General features: G+C 44.9%; 1 long non-coding RNA gene across 2 annotated transcripts; it reads left to right on the top strand.

Annotated features, from left to right (window-relative positions):
• Positions 1-10,487: 10,487 nt before the first annotated feature.
• On the top strand, positions 10,488-13,846 carry LOC149124395 (uncharacterized). 2 transcript variants are annotated; one of them, XR_016215168.1, is made up of 3 exons: positions 10,488-10,620; positions 12,635-12,697; positions 13,683-13,846. It is a non-coding gene; the product is annotated as an uncharacterized LOC149124395 (long non-coding RNA). The 2 variants fall into 2 exon arrangements; XR_016215167.1 differs by lacking the exon at positions 10,488-10,620 and adding an exon at positions 11,759-12,176.
• Positions 13,847-14,321: the final 475 nt, after the last annotated feature.

Here is a 14,321-nt window from a genome sequence, read left to right as displayed (position 1 = left end):
ATGTTCCCTGACCCCTACTTGAAATCAGTCCTCTTTGTTTATCTTTGCTCCATTCCCCCAGTATCCCCACCAGCTCCTTTCACTGACCTTACTGAGAAAGTCTCTCAACCTTCCCCCTCATTGCCCCACTGGTCGATTTGCCTGCACCCATAGCAGTCATTTCCTCTGGTCTTAGGTACTCTTGCCTCACTGAACACCAGTCAAACCCTGTGCTCTCTGTTCTCTCATTTCTTGTCACATAATCTGTTAGTGCTTGACTGTCATCTGTTTCTCTCTCTCTCTCTCTCTCTCTATTTCTCTTTCTCTCTCTCACTCATTACAGGCCTCTGAGACTCCTTGTTTTAAAAAAATAATTCTTGGGGCTAGTGCTGTGGCATAGCGGGTAAAGCTGCCTCCTGCAGTGATGGCATCCCATAAGGGTGCCAGTTCTAGTCCTGGCTGCTCCACTTCCAATCTGGCTCTCTGCTATGGCCTGGGAAAGCAGTAGAAGATGGCCCATGTCCTTGGGCCCCTGGACCCATGTGGGAGACCTGGAAGAAGCTCCTGGCTCCTGGTTTCAGATTGGTGCAGCTCCAGCCATTGTGGCCAATTGGGGAGTGAACCAGCAGATGGAAGACCGCTCTTTCTCTCTCTCTCTCTCTCTCTCTCTCTCTCTGCCTCACCTCCTCTTTGTGTAACTCTGACTTTTAAATAAATAAATAAATCTTTAAAAATAAATAAATAAAAGAGGCTTCTTAAAAAAATAAAGAAAAGGTAATTCCTTTCCCAGGTTCTGCATTCTTCCTCTAGCTGTTGCTCTTACTTTCTCCCCATCTTTGAAGACTGGGGTGACTGTGTTATCTCTACATCTTCACTCTCTCGCCTGCTTTACTCAGCATATCTCTTTCTTCCCTGTCACCTAAAGACAGTGAGGGCCATCGTTCAACAGATATGTTTCCATTTCTCAGCTGGTATCTTACCTGACTCCTCTGTCGTATTTGACATGATGGATCTTTCCTTGACACCATTCTTCTCATTTTCCTAATAAGATGACCTTTCTTCCTTAGCTACTATTACTGAATTAGCTTCCCCATTCCTTAAATAGTGGTGTGTTCCCAGTCTCTGCTCACTGTTTCCTTCCTATTTCCTTCTGCTTGGAGTGACCTCATGTGCCTCTCTGGAGTTTTACTCTCCCCTGTGTGCTCACATCCTCTTCTCCTTTCTCACTACGGCACACTTCTTGATTGATCTCAGAACTGGAGTTCTCTTCTTTCTTCTACACTTTTTTTTTTTTTTTAAAGATTTGGTTATTTATTTGAAAGTCAAAATTACAGGGGTGAGGGGAGATCTTCAATCTTCTGGTTCACTCCCCAAGATGGCCATGGCAGCCCAGGACAGGATCAGGCTGAGGTCAGGGGCCAGGAACTTCATCTGGGTCTCCTACATGGGTGGCAGGAGCCCAGGTTCTTGGGCCATCTTCCGCCACTTTTCCCAGATGATGACCAGGGAGCTGGATTGGGAGTGGAGCAGCCGGGACTTGAACTTATGCCCATATGGGATGTTGGGATTGCAGGTGGTGGCTTTACCTGCCAACCCAGGATGCCAGCCCTTCTTCTACAGTTCTTATCTGAGTTCCAGAACCATGTATTCAACTGTGAGTTAGACATCTCCAGCACAGTTCCAGACTCCACATATCCATAACTAAACTGAGTTAATTGGTCTCTCTCTCTCTCTCTCTCTCTCTCTTTTTTTAAAGATTTGTTTATTTTAGAGGTAGAATTACAGACATAGAGAGGGAGAGACAGAGAGATAGGTCTTCCATCCACTGGTTCACTCCCCAAATGGCCACAATGGCTGGAGCTGGGCTAATCTGAAGCCAGGAGCCTGCTCTGGGTCTCCCATGCAGGTGCAGGGGCCCAAACACTTGGAACATCTTCTACAGCTTTCCCAGGTAATAGCAGAGAGCTGGATCGGAAGTGGAGCAGCCAGTACTAGAACCAGTGCCCATATAGGGTGCTAGTGCCACGGGCTGAGGCCTAGCCTACTATGCCATAGTGCCAGCCCCTCTCTCCCTTTCTTTCCTCTGCTCTGCACACCCCTCTCCCCACAAACCTGTGCTTTGTCCCAAATTCCCTGGCTTGGTTGGTGGAACTGCTGCCCATCCCAGTCATCAAACAGGAAACCTTAAATCCCTGCTACCACTCCCTTCTTTCTCCACATCCAGCAAAAGGCAGCAGAGCAGTGAACTGAGTGACAAGGGTTCAGCTCTGTGCAGATCTAGGGGAAGATCTGTGGCAGGGATGGGGCTGGCATTCACTTCCATAGCAATGTGTGCTCACCAACCTGGCCCAGATTTGCCTGATTCCCATGAGCAGTGGTGCACAGAGAAGAACAGATCATACTAGGAAATATACTTGCATACTTTTTGGCTTAACATGAGATTGTTCCTACTAATAATGTTTTCCAACAGAAAGCTGTGAGATTACCATTAACAGATGAATTTCAGGAGCAGGTATTTCAGAGATGAAGTCGTCTCTTGGGGTGTTTACATCCCATATCAGGTGCCTGGGTTCAAGTCCTGGCTCCGTTCCCGATTCCTGATAAGCTTCCCACTAATGCTACCCTGGGAGGCAGCAGATGATAGCTCAAGTAATTGTGTCCTTGTCACCCATGTGGGAGACCCAGATTGAGTTCCTAACTCCTAGCTTGGCACTGAGCATGGTTGTTGTGGGCTTTTGAGGAGTGAACCAGCACGTGAGTGATGTCTGTCTCTGTTTCTCTGTGTTTAAGGTAAATAAATAATCTTAAAAATGGATCTTGAGTTGATTGCCACTCCTCGATTTTATATTTATTCTTCCTCTTAGTTCTTTGATGGGGTGGTAGTCAGAGAATGGGCAGGTGTTGTTGTGGGCACATGATTTTTCTGACAAACTGATACTGTTCTTCTTTTACTTGTTTTGAAGACATTTGGGTTTGGGATTAACAGTTAAAATCGTGTCTTCTTAAACATTTGTATACTGTACGTTTATGTGTTTAATTATTAAATATATCTATTGTGGATTTTAGTCTTTTTAAATTAGCTTTATGTAGGTTATATCCTAATTTTTGAAATTTGAAAAATGTAACGGCCGGCGCCGTGGCTCAATAGGCTAATCCTCCACCTTGCGGCGCTGGCACACTGGGTTCTAGTCCCAGTCGGGGCGCCGGATTCTGTCCCGGTTGCCCCTCTTCCAGGCCAGCTCTCTGCTGTGGCCAGGGAGTGCAGTGGAGGATGGCCCAGGTGGAGGATGGCCCATGGGAGACCAGAATAAGCACCTGGCTCCTGCCTTCAGATCAGTGCGGTGCGCCGGCCGCAGCGCACCAGGCGCAGCGGCCATTGGAGGGTGAACCAACGGCAAAGGAAGACCTTTCTCTCTGTCTCTCTCTCTCACTGTCCACTCTGCCTGTCAAAAAAAAAAAAAAAAAAAAGTAACCATTTATACTCTGTACAAACTAGACAGATTTTTTTTAAAGATTTATTTATTTACTTGAAAAAGTTACACAGAGAGAGAAGGAGAGTCAGAGAGAGAGAGAGAGAGAGAGAGAGAGAGAGAGAGGTCTTCCATCCACTGGTTCACTCCTCAGATGGCTGCAATGGCTGGAGGTGTGTCAACCCGAAGCCAGGAGCCAGGAGCTTCTTCCATGTCTCCCATGCGGGTGCAGAGACCCAAGGACTTGTGCTATTTTCTACTGCTTCCCCAGGCCATAGCAGAAAGCTGGATCAGAAGTGGAGCAGCTGGGTCTTAAACCAGTGCCCATATGGGATGCTGACACTGCAGGCGGCAGCTTTACCCACTACGCCACAGAGCCAGCCCCTGGTTTGTTTTTATAATCTGTATTTGTATAAGTATGGGACTAAATTACACAAAAGCAGCTTTAACTACAGGAAGCAAAAGCTTTCTGTTTACTGAGGGCAAACAGCTCTTTCCAAGGAATGGATGAACTTGATTTGTGACCCGAGTTCCCTGGCACACGGCATGATGTTGAGCACCATGGTTCTGCCTAGACGTTGGGTGACAGGTGCCCTGGCAACATAAGCCCTGCTGGGTCCAGCTCTGTGTGGTCCACAAAGACCTGGGAGGGCTCCAGTGGGTAGCTGAATGGCTCAAGGCTGCCCTTCCGCAGAGCTGAGCAGCCAAGGTCTGTGATACTGGCTGCATTCTCAGCTACTGGAGCTGCAGGAGCTAGGCAGGGCCTTAGGCTCTTCTGGCTTTTTAATCCTCCTCACCACCCTTCATTTACACTGTCTCCCCTCAGCCACCTCCTCTTCTTCCTCACAGCCTTGAATACTGATTTCCCCCATTCTGTCTCTCCCAGCCAAGACTTAGGCCCATTTTTATTCTCTGCTAATTCTCTGTGAACGAGATGCCTCTTCTAGTGGGCACTGCCCTATTCAATGGTTCTGCAAATAGATTTTTATTGACTGATCTTCAAGCTCTCCAAGTCATTTTGTCCTCATACTGATTGCAGACACCATCTGTTTGTCCTGATGGCTTAATGAATTGAAGGCTCATAATGAGACTGACATCTCAATTAGTCCAACAACAGGAAGGATAAGGATAATGGTCTCTTTGCCAGAGCTGGATGAACAATTACTTTGGTAGCTCTGGGGGGAAAATGAATTATGCAGACAGATACTTCATCCAAATTGGTGGTCCTGAGTGACTCTCCCGAGACTGATGCACTCACTTGAGGATAGGAACCTACCTTCCCTACCAGTATTTCAGGCAATACCAGAAGAGAAACATTAGCCTGATCCCAGCGAATCAACAGTCAAGCACTAGCCATCAGTATCTTTCTATTACCCTTGTTTATGAGGACAGAAGAGTTTTTCAAGTATTGTTGAGTATTAAAGTAGTAATTTAAAAATGAGCTAGTAACCTTGGCCTGTTGATTAATGCAGTATGGCTGATCAGACACAAGGCAGAGAAACTGGACTAAATGTATTGTACAGCTTGTGATTTCTAAGCCCATCCGAAGCCAGGAGCCAGCAGCTTCTTCCTGGTCTCCCATGCAGGTGCAGGAGCCAAGGACTTGGGCCATATTCTGCTTTCCCAGGCCAGAGAAGAGAGCTGGATCGGAAGTGGAGCAGCCGGGACTTGAACTGGCGTTCATATGGGATACCAGCACTGCAGGCGGTGGCTTTACCTGCTACACCACAGCACCGGCCCCTACAATGGTCTTTTAAACCTTCCATTTCTTCTATCAGAGTCCTTGGCATAACTTTTGATTTGAAAGCTAGATGTATGTGTTATATCTTAATATTAGCCGTCACAAAGCACACCGGACACCGGAGTAAGGGAAAGGGTTTATTGGGGGACACCCTGCAGACCGGAGTGAAGGGACGGCGAAGGAAAAAAGGGAGGGAGACTGTAAGAGAGAGAGACAGAGAGGAGAAGAGCTAGCAAGGAGAGAAGATAAAGCAGAGAAGAGGAGAGAGGAGAGCAGAGCCAAGAGACCAGAGGAGGTGGCTGGAGAGAGGAACCAAGAGAGAGAGCAGGAGAGAAGGGAACAGTTCAGGAACTGGCCCTTTTAAAACTTTGCCTGAGGGCGGGCAGGGAAGCAGGAGCAGCCAATCCCATTAGGATGGGGGTGGAGCCTGGCTCAGGTAGCTGGACCATGCGGCCAACTGCGCCAGTTTCCTAACAGTATGTGTTTATGAACACATGAATTTCATATCTGTATTTATATACACAGATATAAATAAAAGGAGAAAAGATATACTCCCCAAATGGTAATGGTGGCTTTATATGAATAACAGAGTACTTTGAGACTTTCTTCTTTGTGTTTTTCTGTATTTATCAAACAGTTCTTATTATTAGTTTGACCAGAAAACAATTTAAATCTTTCATGTGCTTTCAAGTTCCTATGGCACTGCCTGAATAGAATCTTTGCCTATCTTCAAGCTCGTATTATCTCTACTTCTTTTAAACACACTCATTCCACAGAACTTTGTGTTTTCCTGGATCGTGTCTAGCATTTTGTTTTGTGTTCTGTGTAATCTGAATTTCCCAGAGCCCACTGACTCCAAGGAGAAGTCAGAGGGACAGCTAACAGTAACAGAATAGTTGTTATTCCATTCCCCACATCCCTACAAACCCTCAGTGACTGAAGCTAGAATCTTCTTGCTGTTTCCCCCAGATCCCAGCCCTAAGTCTCTTCCTGTCCCTGGTGTCATTGCTGTGTCTCTTCCACAATGCTGAGCCCATGACAGGAGTCATCTGTTAGCCTTATTCTGGTGGTGTTCTTTGCACATTGCTATCCCTTCTCCTATCACTTGGGGGCCAGGCTGGGCCTCATTATCCCATGAGACTCCACACAGTCCAGGCTGGGCACCTGCTCTTTGGCACTTTGCTGAAGAGAGCTACAAGGACAATCTTTCTACCCAGGTTATATTTTTAAAAAGTTGTTCCTTTTTGTTTTCTTTCCAATTTTATTTACTTATTTATTTGCTTACTTATTTTAAAGGTAGAGAGACCAAGAGAAATCTTCAGTCGTCAGGTTCACTCCCTAAATGCCATCAACAGCAGGAGCTGGGCCAGGCTGAAGCCAGGAGCCCTGAACTTCATCATCATCCTCCATATGGGCAACAAGGACCCAGTTTCTTGAGCTGTCACCTGCTGCCTCCAAGGGTGTGCACTGTCAGGAAGCTGTTTGAGTTTTTCGTTCGTATCTTACACTTTCCTCTCACCTATGGGAATTTGTGCTGTCAAAGAAAAATTTACATCACATTTAGTTATATATAGATGTAATTGGCTTTTTAAAAAAGATTTCTTTTATTTATTTGAAAGACATAGTTACAGAGAGGTAGAGAGAGAGAGAGAGTGTGGGCAGCCACAGGCAGTCGCCCCTTTTTGTTTACGCTTAAACATATGAATGGAGACTTCCGGGCACAGACAATTAGGCTAAGGATATTCCAGGAAGGGACAGGAAGAACCTTATCTCACTGCTAAACTTCTCACAAGAGATGATGTAGATAATCAGTCACACCTCTGTTAAGAGGAAGAACCTTATTGGGAACTCTTCAGTCTTTTTGATATGTAAATCTTTTGTGTGCCTTCTTGTATTCAACTGGTCATGTTTAAATACTACTGGATTTGTTGAATGAACTAGCCTTGATCAGGACTTGTCTTGGCTCCATTCTTTGCGTCCTTGTCCCTGCATTCCCACTCTCTGTTTCAGGAAACCCGGTTCTTTGTGCTGCAGGCCAGCACATGAGAGGTCTTCCATCTGCTGGCTTATGCCCAAGATGGCCACAATGGCCAGAGCCGTGCTGATCCGAAGCCAGAATCCAGGAGCTTCCTCCGGACCATCCTCTACTGCTATCCCAGGTCATAGGAGAGCGCTGGATCAGAAGAGGAACAGCCGGGACTAGAACTGGTGCCCACATAGGATGCCGGCACTTCAGGCCAGGGCTTTAACCTGCTGTGCCACAGCACCAGCCTCGTAATTGGCTTTTATTTGTGCTCTGTGATTGGGGCAGCCTCTGTTCTCCAAAGCAGATAAAAGCTGCCCCTGAGCAATGGCAGAACACTGGGCTTTGCGTGGTGAAAACAAGGAAATGGAGCAATAGAAAAAAAAAAAAAAAACCTGATTGGCTAATATCAGGTTAATTCAAGTCACTTCTTCCCTAAGAGTTAAAGCAGGAGAGATTTCTTTATTTCACTGGCTCCGGAAGACTGGAATCTCCTCTATTTTCATGAAAAATTGTCCTGCAAGGATTCTTTCTTGAAATTTCAGTTTGATGATGTGGCATTTAGCATGAGTGACTCCATTTGTATTTGTTCTGGTCTGTTGGCACCTAGTTAAAGAGCTCAGTCCAAAACACTGGCCTCTCATAATTTTTGCTAAAAATCACAGTGATCTGGCCCAGTCTCTCCCTGTTCTCAGTCAGGGGTCCCAGAAGGAAGCGGGGGGGGGGGGGGAGATGTCGGTTCTCTCTTCTGTCTGGGGATCAAAATGAGACCTTTATGCTATAACTGAGTCAAGTCTCTCTCGGGCAGCCAGTCCTCCTTCATCTCTGCAGCAGTTCTCTCCCAGGGAAGCCTGTCTGGGACTCCCCGCATTGGAAGCTGGTGGTTTGCCCCAACACTCCTAGTATTTAAGTAGGTAATTAGTGCCACTTTCATGATTCTGATTTGATGACATCGAGTTTTAAAACATTGAGGTCATTATACTTAAAATTCATCCCTTTAAAAAACAATATTTATTTGGAAGAGAGAAAGAAGACTCCCATCTACTGGTTCACTCTCCAAACAATAGCTGGGACCAGGCTAGGCCATGGCTGGGAGCCTAGAACTCAATGCAGGTTTTCCATACATTTAGAAGGGACCCAATTACTTGAGCCATCACCTGCTGCTTCCCAGGGTGTGATTAACAGGAAACTGGAGGAGCCGGTGTTGTGCCATAGTGGATAAAGCCACCATCCGCGATGCCAGCATCCATATGGACATCAGTTTGTGTCCTTGTTGCTCCACTTCCAATCCAGCTCCCTACTGGGGACCTGGGAAAGCAGCAGAAAGATGGCCCAAGTGCTTGGGCCCCATGGGGGAGACCTGGAGGAAACTTCGGCTTCCTGGCTTCAGACTGGTGCAGCCCTGGGCCATTGAAGCCACCTGGAGAGTGAACCAGCAGATGGAAGATCTCTCTTTGTCTGTGTCTCTCCTTCTCTCTTCCTTAACTCTGCCTTTCAAATAAATAAACCTTTTAAAAAAAAAACAGACCAACAGGGGCTGGAACTGGCATAGCAGGTAAAGCCGCTGCCTGCAGTGCAGGCATCCCATATGGGCGCCGGTTCGAGTCCTGGCTGCTGCTCTTCTGATCCAGCTCTATGCTGTGGCCTGGGAAAGCAGTAGAAGCTCCTGGCTCCTGGCTTTGGATCGGTGCAGCCATGGCCATTGCAGCCATTTGGGGAGTGAACCATTGGATGGAAGATCTCTCTCTCTCCTTCTGCCTCTGCCTCTCTGTAACTCTGCCTTTTAAATAAATAAACAAAGCTTAAAAAACCAGACAAATAGAAAACCAGAAGGCTGGAGTCAAGAGCTGGAACTGAGTATCAATATGGGACACTGGTGTCTTACCCAGTGTCTTAAGCACTGGCTAAATGCTGCCCTCAAAACTTATCCTTTTAAAGTGTACAGTTCTGTAGGTTTTTTTTTTTTTTAAGATTTATTTTATTTATTTGAAAGAGTTACAGAGAGAGGTAGAGACAGAGAGTAAGGTCTTCCACCTGCTGGTTCACTCCCCAGATGGCCACAACAGCTGGAGCTGTGCTAATCTGAAGCCAGGAGCCAGGAGCTTCTTCCAAGCCTCCCACCCAGGTACAAGGGCCCAAGGACTTGGGCCATCTTCTACTGCTATCCCAGGCCATAGCAGAGAGCTGGATTAGAAGTGGAACAGCCGGGACTCAAACCGGTGTCCATATGGGATGCTGACGCTTCAGGCTAGGGCTTTAACCCACCGCACCACCGTGCTGGCCCCCAATTCTGTAGTTTTACATGTATTCACAAAGTTGTGTAATCATCACTACTATCTCACTCTAGAACATGTTCATTGTGCTAAATATGGATGACAAGCATTAACTGTCACTCTCCATCACTGCCCCCTTCTTCCCAGGAACCACTAACCTATTCTTTTTCTCTATGTATTTGCCTATTCTGGACTTTTCATATAAATGGAATCACACAATACATGGATGAGGTTTCTTTTATTCTGTGTAATGTTTTTAAGTTTCGACCATGTTGTAGCTTATGCCACTACTTCAATCTTTTAAATGACTGAATAATATCTTATTGAATGAATATACTGCACTTAGTTTATACATTCATCAATCTGTGGACATTTTGACTGTTTGGACTTTTTTTGGCTATTATAAATAATGTTGTTGGGAAGATCTATGTGCTTACTTTTTCCTTGGGACATATGATTTCAGTTATTTTGGATATGTATCTGGGTGGATCATATGTTTACCTTTTTAGGGAACTGCTAAATTATTTTCCAAAGTGAATAATACATTTCACATTCCCAGCGGCAATGTTTGTGGGTTCCAGTATCTCTACATCCTCACCATCAATTTTCATTATTCCTTTTTGGGAATTATAACCATCCCAGTGAGTATGAAGAGGTAACTGTGGGCAGCCACAGGCAGTCGCTCCCTTTGCTTACACTTAAACATATGGATGGAGACTTCCCAGCACAGACAATTAGACTAAGGAGATTCTGGGAAGAGGCGGGAAGAGCCTTATCTCACTGCTAAACCTCTCACAAGAGATGATATAGATAATCAGTCACACCTGAAACCTGCATTTATCACCTAAGTGTTTATTGTACCCTTGTAATCAATAATTAAGAACCTTATTAAGAACCTCTTTGTAACCTTAAAAGCCTTTTTGATATGTAAATCTTTTGTGCTCCTTCTTGTAAACAACTGGTCAAGTTTAAATACTACTGGATTTGTTGAATAAAGGAGCCTTGATCAGGACTTGTCTTGGTTCCATTCTTGGTGTCCTTGTCCCTGCATTCCCACTATCTGTTTCAGGAAACCCGGTTCTTAGTGCTGCAGGCCAGCACAGGTAACATCTTTGTGGTTTGATTTGCATGATGGTTAGTAATGTTCAGGATCTTTTTATGTACTCATAATTCTTATATTTCTTTGGAAAAATATCTATTCAAATCCTTTGCCTATTTTAATATTAGGTTATTACTCTTTCTATCATTGAATTGTGAGACTTCTTTATGTACTACATATACAAATGTATCAGATATTTGATGGATAAAAAAATTTCTTTCCTTCTGTAGGTTATCTTTATACTAGTCCCTTGATGTACAAAAGTTTTTCATTTCAGCCAGGCTGGGCAAAGCCACATGATAGGAAAGAGCCTGGAACATAAAAAGTTGTTCATTTAAATGAAGTTCAATGAAGTTTTTTTTTTTTTCTTTTATTACTTGAACTTTTGATCACATTAAAGAAACCATTGTATGCTGTGTCCAGCACAGCAGGGTCGTCACATAGATTAAGGAAGCAGACTCAGAGATTTTAATGTGGGGAAGCCAGGGGACACTGCTGCCAAAGGTTGAGGCAGAAGCAGAGGCCCAGATGTCTGGTTACTCTAAGTATTTATTATCAATGGTGACATGATCAGTTAATCAAAAAAAAAAAGTGCAGATTCGTGAGAACAAGATTTTGTGATGAAAGAGTTTCAACACAGTGAAACAGGGAACAATGGGGAGTTCCAGCGTTTACAGGGAAGACATTTACTTGAAAGCTGGGATTAAGAGAACAAGCACAGTGTGGAGCTGTTTTGAGGGGCACTAATTATTCACTGGGGCGACCATCACACTTGCTGCTTGCTGGAGCCCAGAGCATTTCCTTAGCTGCTTCAGCATTGAGTCAGATGACCTTTGCCTTTGACTTAACTCCACGGATCACTTTTGCAATCTGGCCAAGCATTCAGGCTGTGTGATGGTCTCCAACAATTGTATAATCCAGGGTCGTAGAGATTTACACATTTTTTCCTTTTTTCTTGTTTTAAATTTATTTATGTGAAAGGGAGGGAGAGAGGGAGGGGAGAAGGAGAGGTGGAGGGAGGAGAGACAGAGAGGGAGGAGAGAGAGAAGGAGAGGGAGGAGAGAGAGGGGGAGAGAGGAGAGGGAGAGGAGGAGAGGGAAGAAGAGGAAGAGGGGGAGGGAGGAGAGGGAGAGGAGGAGGAGGGAAGAAGAGGAAGAGAGGGAGGAAGGCACTGACTGGCCAGGCCAAAGTCTGGAGGAGCTGGGAACCAGATCCTGGTCTCCCACATGAGTATCAAGGACCCAAATACTTGCCTCCCAGGATGTGCATTAGCAGAAAGCTGGACTTAGGAGTGGAACGGGGACTCAGACCCACGAACTCCAGTTTGGAATGGGTGTGTCCCAGGCATCAAGTTAACCACCTTGTCAAGCACCCACCTCTGTCTTTTTTCTAAGACTTTTATAGTTTCAGCTCTTACATTTAGGTCTTCAATCAGTTTTGAATTGTTTCTTTGTGTGCGTTGTGAGGTAGGGGACCCAACTCCATTGGTTGACATGTTGATATCCGTGCCTCCCGGATCCGTGTTGAAAAGACTGTTCTTTTCTCATTGAGTTGTCTTGGAACCCTTGTGGAAAAGCAGTTGACCATCAATGTAAGTGTTTGTGGACTCTTAGTTCTGTTCCATTGATCTACCTGTCTGTTCTTTTGCCACCACCACAGTTTGATTACTGTAGTTTGTACTCATTGGAAGTTATAAGATCAGGCAGTGTGAGTCCTCTAACTTCTTTCTTTCTCTGAGTCCCCTGGGTGTCCACGTGCATTTTGTGATCAGCATGTCCGTTTGGCCACAAACCATTGTAATGCCTTCTTGAGTCTCCCCCCTCCATTCTGACTTCTCCCTCTCTCCCAGGACACTGCCTGCTAGTTTAGACACATCACTCCTGTCTGGAAAGTTTGTTATCACAAATCTCTCTGATAAGGTCAGGAAGACCAGCATGACGCCTGAGAGGCTAACTCCTAAAGCCTACGTGAAATGATGTTGTAACACCAGCTCCTGCCCCGTCTCCCTGCTGAGTTTAAATGTAAAACTTCCCCCTTCTGCTGCCTTAGGTGAGAAAAACCTTGCTGCAACTTCTGAGCAGACAGCTTCTCCGTCCCATTGGAAACCCATATGTAAGTTGCCTGAATCAACTCTTTTATTCTTGTGTGGAGCTTCTTTCCTCTTTTGGTCTCAGGATTCCTGCTCAGTTCAGGGGGCATTACATACTCCCCCAATTCTGTAAAAAATGCAGTTGAAACTTCAGTGGGGGATTGTGTCGAATCTCTCCATCAGTGTGAGGGGTATTTCCTCCTGAGTAATATTTAGTTTTCCAGTACATGAACACAGGATGTATTCCCATTTATTTAGGTTTTCTTACATTCCTTTTAGTGATGTTTAGTAGTTTTTAGTGTACCAATCTTGCATTTTATTTGTAAAATTTATCCTAGGTGTTTTGTTCTTCCTGATGCTATTGTAGAATTGTTTTCTTAATTTCCTTTTTGGATGGTTCATTGATGGTATATAGGAATACAATGTATTTTTATATATTTATCTCATGTCCTACAGTCTTACTGGTTATTTGTTAGTTCCTAGAGTCTTTCTGTGTATAGGATTTTTCATATAGGAAACTATGTGGGTCAGGCATTTGGTGCAGAGGTTAAGATGCCAGTGGTGGGGCCAGCACTGTGGTGTAGCAGGCTAAATCTCCGCCTGCAGCACCGGTATCCCATATGGGTGCCAGTTTGTGTCCCGGCTGCTCCTCTTCCCATCCAGCTCTCTGCAATGGCTTGGGAAAGCAGAAGATGGCCCAAGTACTTGGGTCCTTGCACCCACGTGGGAGACCAGGGAGAAGTTCCTGGCTCTTGGTTTCGGATCAACTCAGCTCCAGCCGTTGTGGCCATTTGGGGAGTGAACCAGTGGATGGAAGACCTTTCTCTCTGTCTCTCTGTCTGTAACTCTACCTATCAAATAAATAAATAAAATTAAATTAAAAAAAAAGAAAACAAGGCTTTGGGACAAGCATAAATAGTATTAAAAAAAAAAAAGCCACCAGTGGGCATACATACATCCTGTAGCAGAGTGCATGTGTTCGAGTCCTAGCTCCATTTCTGATTCTAGCTTCCTGCTAATACACATCCTGGAAGGCAACAAATGATGGATCAAGTACTTGGATCCCTGCTGAATAGGTGGGAGACACAGATTGAGTTCCAGGCTCCTGGCTTGGCCCAACCCTGGCTGTTGCAGGTATTTGGGGAGTGAAGCAAAAGATGGAAAAGTCTCTGTCCATCTCTGTCTCTGTCTTTCTCTTGTCTGATTTTTAAATTCTTAAATAATCAATAAAAAATAACTTTATATAAAAAAGAAAATTATGTATCTGTCATGTTTTACTTTTTTCTTTCTAATGTGGATACTTTTTATTTCTTTTGCTTCACCAATTACTCTGGTTAGAAGTGCCAGTTCAGGGGCTGGTGTTGTGGTACAGCAGGTTAAGCACTGCTTGTGAAACTGACATCATATACTGGAGTGCCAGTTTAATTCCTCGTTGCTTCACTTTCAATCTAGCTTCCTGCTAATACCCTGGGAAGGCAGTGGAAGAGGGTCCAAGTACTTATACCCACCACGCATATAGGAGACCGAAATGGAGCTCCTGATAGGCCTGGCCCGGCCCCAGCCTTTATGACAATTTGGGGAATGAGCCAGCAAAATGAAGATCTCTGTCTCTCTCTTTCTCTCTGTTTCTTTTTGTTGCTCTTTCTT

Source organism: Oryctolagus cuniculus, chromosome 10 (assembly GCF_051225735.1).
Source record: "Oryctolagus cuniculus isolate XC-2025 breed Fujian yellow rabbit chromosome 10, ASM5122573v1, whole genome shotgun sequence".
NCBI lineage: Eukaryota > Metazoa > Chordata > Mammalia > Lagomorpha > Leporidae > Oryctolagus > Oryctolagus cuniculus.
The sequence above is the reverse complement of the archived record's forward strand: the minus strand, read 5'-3'. Positions and strand labels throughout refer to the sequence as shown.